This window comes from Sesamum indicum, linkage group LG8 (assembly GCF_000512975.1).
Source record: "Sesamum indicum cultivar Zhongzhi No. 13 linkage group LG8, S_indicum_v1.0, whole genome shotgun sequence".
NCBI lineage: Eukaryota > Viridiplantae > Streptophyta > Magnoliopsida > Lamiales > Pedaliaceae > Sesamum > Sesamum indicum.
The window spans coordinates 12,865,459-12,879,685 of record NC_026152.1 but is presented as its reverse complement, the minus strand read 5'-3'; positions in this window follow the sequence as shown (position 1 = coordinate 12,879,685).

Genomic DNA, 14,227 nt, shown 5'->3' with positions numbered 1-14,227 from the left:
GTATTTAAAATATGTATTAAATAATATTGATTAGCAATAATTTTACTTACTAATTAAATCGATTTTTTCTTTTTTTCGAGAAGAAAACGGTTGAATATTATATCAACACAACCAAAATTGGCAAACTAGGTTCAAGCAATTAGAGAGCAAGCCTTCAACACACAAGCCTCAATGCTCAAGATAAACTAAGCAGCCTAAAGAACTGAGAGATTAGGGACTGGGCATCGGCCGTTCTTCCTTCCAAGCTATTAAGATATTTTCTTATAGTGTATTTTACTTTGAAAATTTATAAAACTTAATCCTATAAAAATCAGATAGATAATTCGATTGTTATTCTTGTATTTAGTATTATCACGACTTTAGTAATATGTAAAACTAAAAGTCCTATATTTGACTTGCAAAGAGCAATTTTTGACATCACAAAATCAAATTTGAAATACCAATTATACCCCTGATAATGTGATATAATTACTTATTTCTTCCAAATTGTTCATGTCAACATTTAAATGTCAATCCACTATCATTATATTCTGCACTCTGACAGCGTGTTCATTTCTTATCCCACTTTTAATTGTAAAATTATTTCTTTATCATATATTATTTATCGGGTAAAATGCAATTTCACGACTTGTGTTTTTTAAAATGTTTAAAATACCACCACAGCAGTGCCTCCTCACCGTCGGCCTCCTCTGTGTGCCTTGTCCTCCTCTTCCTCCGCAACAACCTCCTCTGTGCGCCGCCTCCGCCTCCTCCTCCCCATTCGCAAGCCCCAGCCCTCCTCCCTGCGCCCCCTCCTCCCCTCTTGTCCTGCGCTGCGTTGACGCCAATTTCACTATTTTCTATATGTATATATTTGCACATTGAATATAATATATACATATATTTAAATATTTTATATTTTATATTAAATATATATTATATAATTTTAAAAAATATTTTATATATTTAAATAATATTGATAAGATCTTAACCATTCATTTATATAAGATAAGATCTAACAGTGTCAAAATAAGGATAAAGATATTATTTTAAAATTATAAAAATTAAAAAAAAATAGAATTGGAGCTTGTAATACACTTATGATATAGAGGGGGTGTTCTACTATATTTTTGAAATCGCAAGGGTGGTATTTGCTATTTAATTTATTACAAGGGGGTATTTTACACATTTCTGAAAAAACAGGGGACTAAATTGCATTTACCCATTATCCACACTACAAAATAAAACAGAATTTGGGGCGGTTTTTGGAACGGATTTTTTATTATTTGGAACAGTTAGAAACTGGAAAAAAATATTTCGGACAAAATTTTGGAATAGTTTACGAACCGCCACTGGAGACGACATTACTAATATTTAAGAATAGCTGGTGAAAAACAGTTTCAATTTGGCATGGCCACTGTAACACATTGATGATCATCGTTCCTAAAATTGTATGTGATTATAAAAATTAATTTATTTTTAATTGGAACGCATTGGATAACATTTGAAATAGTTACATAATTTATTTTGGATTATTTTGAGAATGATTTTTGTAATACTATTGCCTGAATTTTAGAACTGTACTTATTTGTATTGGTGATATATTTAGGAACGGTCATTGAAATTATTTGGTGGTCAATTTTTGAAATAGTATTAGGAATAGTTAATATTTTGTTTGGAACAGTCACTTGTAACGGTTATAGAAACGATCAATCTTATTTTAGGAATACATATTTAGAACTGTTTTAGCGTTGATATTAGGAATAGTTATTAGGAACAATCATTGGAATTGTTTGGTGGTCAATTTTTAAAATAGTATTAGGAGCAGTCAATTTTTTGTTTGGAATATTCTCTTGTAGCAGTTTTAGGAATGGTGAATCTTATATAGGAACACATGTTTAGAACTGTTTTAGTATATATTAGGAAAGATTTTTTGTTTAGACTACGTTTTCTTTACAATTACCAAAATTGTTCCTATTTTTTATTTTATAATAAAATTTTTATAAAATTATTTAATTTATATATTTAATCAATTTTAAAAATAATCTAATTAATGTATCCTAATAAATATTTAAATTAATTAATAAAATTTTAATTAAATTATAAATTTAATTAATTGAATAAATAATAATAGAATGTAATAAGCATATGAATAAACATGTATAGGAGAATAATACCATTTTAATATAAAATATTATTTGATTATAAAATAATAATAAAAAATAAAACGTAATCTAAACCATCCTCATCAACGTCGTCCATTTCGTCGTCGTTTAGTGTTGGAGGGTCTGTCAGAGGCTGTGTTGGGGCGGTCGCCTGTGATGGTCCGGCAGTCGATTAGTTGGCCCTCATCTCCCTCATCATGGCCATCATGTCGACCATCATCGTCTCTAGTTGGCTGTTGCGATCCTCCATGGCCAGGTTTGATTGTGGCGGTGGCGTGTCAGTGGGGATGACAATGGTGAAATGTGGGTCCGGCTGGAGTTGTGTGCCTTAAAACCAAGGCCAAATACATGGCCCTTGTTCTTGCCCCCAACTACAGCTATCCAACTACTGCTGTGTCATTACTGCCGAAGCCTTTAAATTTGTCGGGGTATCGTGGTTCTCGGCCATGCGCTGAGGCTGTTGATCCTCCATTAGCTTTTGGAATGTCTCCTGCAAAACAAACAAAATCATTAGTACTTTCCCAGAATTATTTTAAAAAATAATAAAATTACTAAGGACTTACTGCCACCTCCACCGCCCTCGTGCCGCTCTAGCCGCCGTCCGCCTTCTTTTTGTAGCATCTGACGAATAGTTCCATCTGTTTAGGCGGCCGACCAAGCCCTGTCTCTGTTTAGGCGAAGAATTTTGCACTTTCAACAAGGACATTTAATTTTCTTACCGTCCAGATATGCATATTGAGACTTGGCCCATTCTATAAATGCAGCGACGCAATCCTCAAACTCTGGAGTAAGACCTACCCTCCTTGCAGGTTCTTCTCATATATCCATCTTCTCAACTGTTTTAACATGATGAATCCTACATACACACACACACACACACATATATCTATATATATATTATAACATTAAATTTAATTGACAAAAGTACAACAAATATAATCAACAGATGAAGAAAGTGTTAAAGTTGTTACCTGACCAAAATGACTTCAAATATCAATGAAAGTTCAAGAGAGATTAACGAACAAGAGTATAAAAATATTAGTGATATATTGAGAAGTCAAGAAAATTTGAGAGAGATTGAGGAAATAGAGAGAATATAAGAAAAATGGAAGAAAATAATGAGATTAAATGAAAAAAATAAGATTATATATATATATAGAGAGAGAGAGAGAGAAATTTGGAACGATCCCTGGAATACATAAATAACTGTTAACTTGCATTTTGTAATGATCTTAGGATCACAAATTGGAACGTTTTTTTTTTTTTTTTTTTTTTTTTTTGTCTATTGAATTATAGTCGTTATATTCTCTTTAGAACAGTCTTAGTAATACATTATTAATATTATACATAAACCGTTTTAAATTAGAATTTATTTACTAACTGTTATTTTTTTTTACATCAATTGTCTCCCATATAGGAACGGTCAACTCAAAATCGTCCCTAATTTTAATAATGTGTTTCAAATAGAGTTCCAATCTTTTACCATTATAAGTTTGGAGCGGTCTTTGAATAAGAAATAACGGTTATTTTTTTGGAACATAATTTATAATAGTTTTGCATGCCAAAAAAATAACACATAAAAAAAGTGAATCATGACATAATCGATCACTTTTATTCCTTATGAGTGCCAATATTGAAATGATTATAGGATCCGTGCCAAATCCCAATTTTTTTTGTAGTGCAATCACTTGCTCCACTTTTAATCGTCTATTGATTTTTTATTTTAAAACATGCTCCTATCCGTTAACAAGTGCAAAAGTGCTACGTGGCCCGTTGACTAGTATATTAAAAATGTCACACCTCGAGGAGTCCGTCATATGCAAGAGTTGCCTCAAAATCCATCGAGTGTAAACTAAAATTTGATTATGCACAACTTGTGAAAAGAGATATTCAATGGATATGAGCTTGAATTTTTTTATCAAATTTTATGTTACTTAATTAGGTTATGAGTTTCTAATCCATGTGAAAAGGGATATTACAAAATAAATAAATAAATAAATAAAGATATTTAAGTTGTGATCAAAACTATCAATGATTTATACCTAAGTGTTTAGGTTGAGGTCTCACAATCTGTTTGTTGTGAGTTTGAGTCTTAGTTTACTTTAGTTTAATAGTAGAATGTTGTTTTTTTGTTTACTTTAAATCTATTGATTAATTTAGAAATATTGATGTGTTGTATACTAAATATTGCAATAATAGTATATTAATTGATTTGACAATATCAATGTATTTTGTAAAAAAATAAGATAATAACTCTCCTACTCAAAGCACGTATAAAGAATGACAGGGATTCTAAACAGACCCACCTGAAAAAAAGGACGTCAAAGTCTTTGTAACCTTTCCAAAATTTATTGCGATATTTTGGTTTTCATTTCCTTGAATAGTATGTGCAGATTGATGGATGATTCCGAGTTAAGGATTTCAAATTCATATTAAATAAATTTACTGTATTTGCTGACTTTAATGTCCTAAATTCACTGTATTCTGAGTTTATAATATTATGTGTGGATTGATGGATGATTTCGAGTTAAGGATTCCGAGTTTATTTTTTGACTTTAATATCTTTAAACTTTAGTTTTATCTCAATTTGGCTTTTCTAACCATTTTCCATAAACAATATGATCAGATTTGGACTTTTTGTATGATAAAATGGTCGATTAAAGTTTATTTTTACAGTTTAGGAAAAAGTAATTTTTATACTTTTACATGGTGGATACGATATAATTACCTTATATGAATACTATTTAAAACTTTGAACTTCTTGTGAACATACTAATAACATATTGTTTAATTTAAAAATAATATCTCTTTTTTCTCATTTTCAGACGTTACAAAAAATCAAAAATTTTGATTAAATTTTGTAAAATACATCTAATTTAAAAATATATAAGTCAATAATTTTAAATCTCAAAAAGTACAAATAACTGTAAAAAAAAAAAAGAAAAATTAAGCCTATTCAAATATAAATGTGGTAATTCTGGTAAATTAAACACAAATCAGCCGATATCCACAAAATAAACCCTATCCAAATGTAAAGCAGCAGGAGTTGCATGGTAGGGTTGAAGAGGAGGAGTGAATGAATAATGAAGGGAAGGTGAGACAAAAGAGAGTGTGACATATAGGAGAGACAAGCATAATTATTCATGGAGTTGTAGTTGATCGGACATATGGGAAAGGAAAGGGAAGAGGCGAAATGATGTGACATAGGTTTAAAGTTGATGTTTCCTAAAATGGAAAATGATTCACGTGCTCCAACTGCTGACCTCGAAAGTGTTGCCCTTTTTAAGGTTAAATATCTGACATTATTTTCTACTCTCTGCCCCACTTCATTCATCACTCACCACCAAAATCTCCATCAAAATTTCATGGTCCCCTCCCCCAATTCAACATTGCATTCAATTACATTTCAAATTTCAGTTGAGCCACATTCCATCATTTACCTACCTAATTTTTCACATTAATTACATTTCCAAAGTTATATTTTCTCTTATAAATATTTTGAAATTACATTTTAAACACATTTCCGAAACTCTCTATTTATATTTTTAATCTCTTTTTTTGTTAAGGTTTGAAAGGAAGATGTTGATGTTCGTAAAAAAATTTACATGAATTTTGAATTTTTTTTTACTCATTTAACATTCTTGTGTATATTTTTGTACTTATGTATATAGAGTGAGGTTAACATCATTGTGTTTTTCCCCTTGAAGTACAAAATTATTACATCGTAATGTTGAATGAGGATGAAAATTAAAATTTTATATAATGTTTTTGCTAATGTTAGCATTTTTCATCTAAACTCTAACAAACGGGAGTTAGGTATAGAGAGTAGATTTTCAGATGGAGTGTAAATATAGTTTTAAATTTTTTTGGGAGAAAGTATATATAATTTTGGATTTTCAGATGGGTCTAAGTGTAATTAATTCTAAAGTTTATGACAAAATTGATATTATTTATTATTATTAAATAAAATTAATGGGAGAATTTAAGTTTTGATGACAATTAATTAATATTTGATAGGGTATCTTAAAACGAACTTTATTAAAATTTGACATAATTACAAATACCTCCTTGTTATTTAATTTTAGTTATATTCAAAATATTTATCATAATTTTTAGCTATAAATAATAATTTTTGTAATTTTTTACTTTTGATTATATTAATTATTCATGACAAAATTTATATGTTTCTTTTGGTGTATGTAATTTGAATTGTTGTTATATTTGTTTAATTAAATAAAAGGGGTGGAAGGTTAAAGGATTAAATGACTATAATTAATAAAATGAAAATTGATTCTAAATGTGTATGAATAAGGAATTTTTAATACAACTAATTAATTAAAAATGACGGTTATTTTTTAAGGCATTTTAGTCAGTTCATATTTTGACAATCAAAATTAGTTATTAGAAGGCTTTGAATCTTAATAATTAAATAATAGTTAAGAGTTAATATTATTAAAAATCATCATTTCCTAAATAAAATTGGGAAATTAACGAATATATATATAGTGGCAATTTTAATACGATGACTAATAATATGGTTTAAGTAACAAAAACACTTTTGTTTTCATAATAATAATGAGTGTCAAAGTTGTAATAATGAAAAAATATTTTATAAAAATTGTCACCGACAAGAATCAGTAATAAAAACGTACAATTAGCAACATATGTATAATGACGATATATGTTACGATGATGATCCAGCGACAACAGTTATGTGTTATCACTATACTTGTGTTTACAATACACATGTCATGTCGCTACTTGTTCATGATGATAATTTTATACATAATTCTTATCACTGATAATCGACATAATTAAAATTATTGTTGCTAAATATATATTTTTTATGTCAATGTTAAAATTATCGCTTGATATATTTCATCACTAACACTACAAGAAATTATGCCAACAACTAAGAAATAAAATTTAAAGTTTTTTGGATTTCAAATTAACATTAAAAATTAAATATTTTCTTGTTATATTTAGAAAAAAAATTTAATGTTGCAAAATTTGGTAGATGACCTTGACAAAAAGTTTATAAAGTTCCCCACGAAATTTTACTAGCTAATATTTTTGTTAGTAAAAGTTTTAACAAAATCATCAACGAAAAAATATTCAACGCTAATATCAGCATCTAGCTAATTACCAAGTAAATATTTTTTTTTTGCTAAATTCATTGATGATGTAAATTAATGAAGAATTTACTATTTTACAAATGACATTAATTTTTATAGTGTAACATTATCATTTTTTATATTAGTTTTAATTTGTAGGGTATCCTTTTTTTTTTTTTTCCTCAAAATAAATGGATATAAAAAGTTAAAAGTTTATTTTGTCATATTTCGGTAAAAATAAAAAGGAAAAATATTCCTAAATTATGCGATAGAGATGGAATATATGGTCAATTGTATATAATTTACTTTCCAAAAATAATATCTTCTTAAATCTTAACTTGTTACTAATTTTAATTAGATGCCGTTTGGAGCACTTAATTGTGTGCGTGGAATGTATTTGTCAATATTGGTATTAGCTTTGCCTCAAATGTTGAATTAATTACTAGTAAGAGACATATGGGTTTGCACCTAATTCGGAAAATCACATTTTGTTTTCTCCATATGTTAGTGTTTTTTTTTTTTTTAAATTTAGTTTGATTTGTTATGATTTTATTATATTACATTTCATAAGTTGAATTTTTTTTTCAATATTAGTTCTCACGTGGATTTTTCATTCAGTAATTAATAAAACATGTACGAAAATACTAATAATTCAGTTAAATATACAAAAATTGCATGTGAGGACTAAAATTAAGAAGATTTTCAACTTATGAGATACAATAAGATAAAATTGTAACAAATAAGACTAAATCGAAAAAATCCTGACACATGTAACCAAAAATGCAATTTTCCACCTTATACAATATTTTTAAATTTATTAATGGATATTTTATTCCATTTAATATATATATATATATATATACACAACAAGTATATGAAAATATATTTTAATAAAATGCATGATGTAATTTTTATTTATACACGTCTTGTGTATATTTTAAATCGAGTTGAATATCGATGCATAAAATTAAAAACAAATCTCAATTTGAAATATAAATACTTTTTATTAATTATATGATGCTGGCAAATTAAAAAGGAAAATTAGACCAATGAATTATCAAAAGCATACTGATGTATAAATATCCTTAAGTTGTTAGTTAATATTTAAATTAGATTAAAATCCACGCCACTTTTATTCGAATTGTACCAATATGATGCTGAACTAATATGAATATAGATATGTACGGACTCACAACGACCACACGATCAATTATGTAACATTAATGGTCAATATGTAACATTACAGTTTGGCCATATGTATATACACTCGCCCTCTATGTCCCAAGTACAATTTTTGGCTACATATATTATTTCTTATTCATGTTTGTTGTAATCTTACTTACTTAAGCATAATATAATTATAATCGGAGATTGTTTTCACATGTTCTTTCTTCTGAATCATATATGCGAGTTTAAGGACTTTTCTAAACATTTTGAAGCTCTCTTTCTATATATATATTATTAAACCATTGTCAAATTAAATTATTAAAGAAATAAATAGTTATTGTCTCTTCTAAAATGCCCCAGTAATAGCAAGAAACAGCAAAATAGTTGACGTTTCAGAATTCACCAACAGTCATGACCATAGTGGACATACTTCATCTTAGTGCTAGGGCCATAAAGTAATTATTGAGATAAATAAAATGATAGAGGAGGACGAAATATAGTAAGGGTAAAATAGTAAAATACATTACATCATAAATATATTTAAGGGATAATTACCTCTCTCTTGAGGTTTGATATAATTATACATAAACTCTTTGTAGTTTAGAAAATTACATCTAGCATCCTTGATATTTGCTTCTGTCTAACAAATAAGCCCCACTTTAGTTAAAATTCACTGAATTTGCTATTACTAACTAAACAATTTAATGAAAATTAATAGTTATCGTCAATTGACTGATTACTAACTTGTTGCAGATTAAATAATTTTTTTACTAAACTACATATCCTTATAACGGTGAAGGTATACCTCCTCACATGTATTAACGCGTGAACACATATGAGGGCAATTTGATCATAACGATCTATTTGACCTGCAATAAGTCAATAGTAAATTAATTAGGGGTTAATATAGATTTTTTTTCTAATTTTTATGTTAATATCAACAAATTCGGTAAATATTGACACATAAAGGGATTTATTTGTTAGAGGGAAACAAATTTCATGGGTGCTAGATGTAATTTTTCAAATCACAAGAACTCTATGTATAATATACCAAATCTAAGAAGTGGAGAGTGTAATTATCCCTATATTTAATCAACTATATTTAATCATTTAGATACTGAAGGTTGATTAAATATATCAATAATTTAAATTAAAGAAAGCATTCAATGGAAATTAATTAACATACAATGAAAGTAATCAATATCTGCGCATTTTTCCACTTAGATTCGACTCAATCGAATCTAACCTACTAAAATCATAAATTTTAATAGCCGCCGGATTATTTTTCGATTACTGAATTACATTGAGTCGTACAACTCGATCAAAATTACAAAAACTTAGCTCCTAAACGTCAATTATATATACTTACAATATCTATTACTACTCGAGTTATCTTTATATGTATTAAATTAGTTTATTAGCTTAAATATTGGAGAACTATAATCCAACCTACCTAATATTGTTCTTATCGAGTTTTGTGGACACCGACATTTGAGAGTCAATTTGATGACCTCTAAAGCGAAGTCGAACGACCTACACACAACAAACCCCAATTTCAACCTTGGATCACTAAGGATTAATTAACTTGGTCGTCGGAGGAATCTTGTTAAGAAACTACCAACTTGCTTGTGTGGCAGTCACAGTAAGAAGTATGATATCTTTTCGTAATTAATTACAATAGTGAAAATAAAATTTCATGGTTGAATAGCAATTACCAACGCCTTCTAATTAACAACTGTTAACCATTGTGTTTTCTTTGAGTACTATAGTTAAAAAATCATGATAAATATGTCCTTTAGACACAAAATACTCTGATTAAAATAGCTTAAATCATAGTAAATATTGAATATTAAATTGTTTGGTTGTATGGTCAACAGTAGTCATTTATCATAATTTTAAACTACCATAGTTTGTAATATGGGGCGAAAAAATTAATTTTGGTCATATAATTAATATATGGGGAGTGGCAGTTTAGCGCATTTGAGGACTATAATTAAAAGAAATTAGCACATTTAGTCTGAAAGTCGCTTGAAAATGCTAAGTTCCTAGAAACTAGCTCATGCTTGGTACGTACGAGACCTTTTTAATTTGAGAATTTATAATTTTCCGGCCTTTTTAGCATTTTTCAATGATATTTGGACTAAATGTCTTGTTGTTTTTTAATTATAGTCCTCAAATGCGAATACAAAATCGAAGAAGCCCAAAAGTGCAAATTCCAAAATTACAGTACCAAAATTGTATTTTTCCTTTAATAATATCTTAAGAATAATCCCTTCTTTTTTTTTTTTCTTTTTTATAGTGAGTTCGATTTTTACAACAATCAATCATCAAACTTGCAAGATAAATTTTCCAGTGAGAGTTAATGATTCTTGAAATTGAGGAAGAACAAGTTGAGGATGAAGAAGGAAACTGTAAGAAGTAACTTTGGAGGAAGGGAGAGGAACAAGTGATCCAAAGTTGCTACAGATACCATTTTAGTAACTCTGATAACACTTCTTTTTGGCGGTGTGCTTCCAAATTTGGTGGCTGACCCAAAATATGAATCCTACTGCACATATATGCAGATGCATGCTGCAGTCTGCATGCAGCAATGGATTGGCCCAGAGTACAGTCTTGAGGTTTTAGCTGTATATGGTGAACACCATGTGCCATTCATTTCTGTCCCCACTCTATTTCATGAGAGGAATATATGTATGTATGTATATCTTCTCCATCTACCCTATTGCAACTAAAGTTAAACTCACTCTTGTGCTTTACTTCACATTTGTCTCCCTACTTTCTTGTACACATCTTATGTATGTGAGTCTTCATAGTTAAACTATAAATGGTGTAGGCTTAAATTTATCTTTTAAAAGTTTTTAATATATGTGTTTTTTTTATTATATATATATATATAGTTGTGTTTATTTTAATCACGAGGTCGATGCTATAAATATGAAGGGATATTTATGTTGCCTTCTCTTGAGGTTTTGGTATGATTACACGTAATCTCCTGTGGTTTGAGAAATTACATCTAGTATCCTTATATAATATTTATTTACGTCCAACAAATAGATCCATCTATTAGTTAAAATTCACGAAATTTACTGATATTAGGAAAAAAAATTAAATAAAAATTTATATTTACCCTGGATTATTGTTGATCAAACAAATTTTTCCTGACAAAACTACTGTTATAAGAGTGAAAATGTACCTCCGCACATGAATTAACGTATAAATATGTATGAGGATAGTTTGGTCAGGAAAGACATGTTTGACCTACAATGAACTAATGATATAAATAAATTTCGTGAATATGAATTTTTATTCATTTTTGTTTTTGCTATATCGGTAAATTTCATGATTTTGACTAATATGGATCTATTTATTGACCAAAAATAAACGCCAGAAATAATAGATGTAATTTTTCAAATTACAAAAAATTTCACATGTAACTAGACTAAATCTTATAGAGGGCGACGTAAGTATCCCAAATATAAAATGTTTGATATATTTGAAAAAATAAGGTCAGAGGTTTGTAAGATATTAGTAAGCCCAGTTCTTATAATTTATATAGTTAGAAGTAAAGGAAATTGCCGAAGTTTCACAAATAAGTTGATAGCTCTTTACGCCCTTTTGGATGGGTTTGTGAAATTCCAAACATTTTATTTATAAAATTCTATCAATTATTTTGAATTAAAAAATTTACAGTACGTTAGAAATTTGTGTAAATTGTAAAATACTTATAAGCACACGAAAAAACCTTCTATGTGAATTACGTCATGGACTAGGAGAACAATCTCATTGTCCGTCTTTTTCATGTAATAAATGTATTACACAAGATCATAAAATTTTTACGCTTTTGCGTGTGAAATACAAAAACAACATATCTTTTATGTATATTCTTATTTTTTTAAAAAATAATAAATTGTATTTCGTATGTGTGATTTAGACACATTTGCATTTGTTTGAGAAATATACGTGTGTTTGCACATATTATTTAAAAATAATTTAAGAACTAGCCCCAAAGTTAATCATATGTAAGAGTTACGTGTTTGGGAAAAAAAATTAGATTAAATGCTTATAAAAAGTTGACAGGAAGAATATATGTGAAAATACCAATTCTGCTTATAATTCTCTATATTTAAGTGACAATAATATATGGGACACACTTTAATACATGAGAAAGAATAATATTTTTGGTTCATAAATTAGGTCCGTTTTGTATTTTACTTTTGGTCCCACTCGTTATAGAATTAGCACTTTTATAAAGTCCCGTAACTTACAAAAATTGTCACTTTTGGTCCTCATCTACTTTTTAATCTATAATTAAAGTATAAAACGTGTGCCTATCATGTGATCATTAAGTATTTTTTGTTGGAGAAAATATTGGTTTGTTTTCCAGTTTGGGACCATTTCTGAGGAAAAATATAACTACATTTGAGGAAAAAAAATAAATTTTAAAGAAAATTAGAGCAAAAAACATAACGATTTCTCTATTCTCTCCGAAAAATTGAATCATATACTTTCCATATTTTTTATAAGTTGAAGCCTAGCAGAAGCAACACAAAGAATCATATCTTAGACAAGTGAATCAAGTAGGTTAAATGAACCTTCAACAACAATGTGCTACTATCAGAAAAAAGGCCAATTATTCCTCCAACAAAAATACTTAACAACAATGTGCTACTATCGGAAAAAAGGTCAATTATTCCTCCAACAAAAAATACTTAACAGCAATGTGCTAGGCACGTGACCTTTTTCGTTAAATTGTAGATAGGAAAAGTGCATGAGGACCAAAAGTGGTAAGTTTTATAAGTTATGAAACTAAAAGTGTTAATCCCGTAATAAATAGGATCAAAAGTGATATTAGCCTAATTTATAAAACTAAAAAATGCTATTTCTCCTTAATACATTAATTAAAGTTTGATATACTCAAGTAAAAAATCAAGCTCATGGAGAATCTCAAGAAATAATTATAGAAATATAAATTTAAAAAAAAAAGTGTTCTTCTATCACAGAATACTAAAAAGATACATATATGTTGTTGAAAAGAAAGTAACTATCTTACACATTATCTTTTCTTTTTTCTTATTATATTAAAATATTAAATCTAATAAAATATTTTTTTTTCAAAAAAATCTTCAAAAAATTGTATATTCAGAAGCCAAGTGTAGCAACTATCAGTATCCATAATTGTGAGTTGCGAGAATCGATGTATTAAATTGTCATTATAAATAATTAATATCACATCTATAATTATAATAATTTAGTGACAATTATACTTGTTGCCACTCCATTATCACATACATATGTCATAAATCATTTCTAGCGACAATTTTAGTATTTTATTTTGTCACTAATTATTATAGTGACAATATTTACTTAAATATTGTGATGATTAGAATTATGAAAATAACTATTGAGATATTTTAAGGCTTAAATGCATTTTTGGTTCAATAACTTAAGTTATTTAACGTTTTCGTCCTTTAAACTTTTAGGATAGTATTTTGGTCATACATCTTTAATTTTTACTTTCTGTGATTTTACTTATTTTCTCGCCAGAGTTCACCATTTTTGCCTAAAAAACACATGTGCCGTCACATGACATTTTAAAAATTGGGACTTTTCTTCCTATTTGTCCATTTATGCTAATATTTTTGTCTTTTGACTTTCTATAGTAGTATTTAGTCCTGTATTTTTTTAATATTTATAATTCCAGTCCTTTTTCTGCCGGAATTCACCTTTCTCATTGGTGGAGGTGAACTTTGACGAACAAAAAGGCTGAAATTAAAAAATATAGGATAAAATACTATTCCAAAA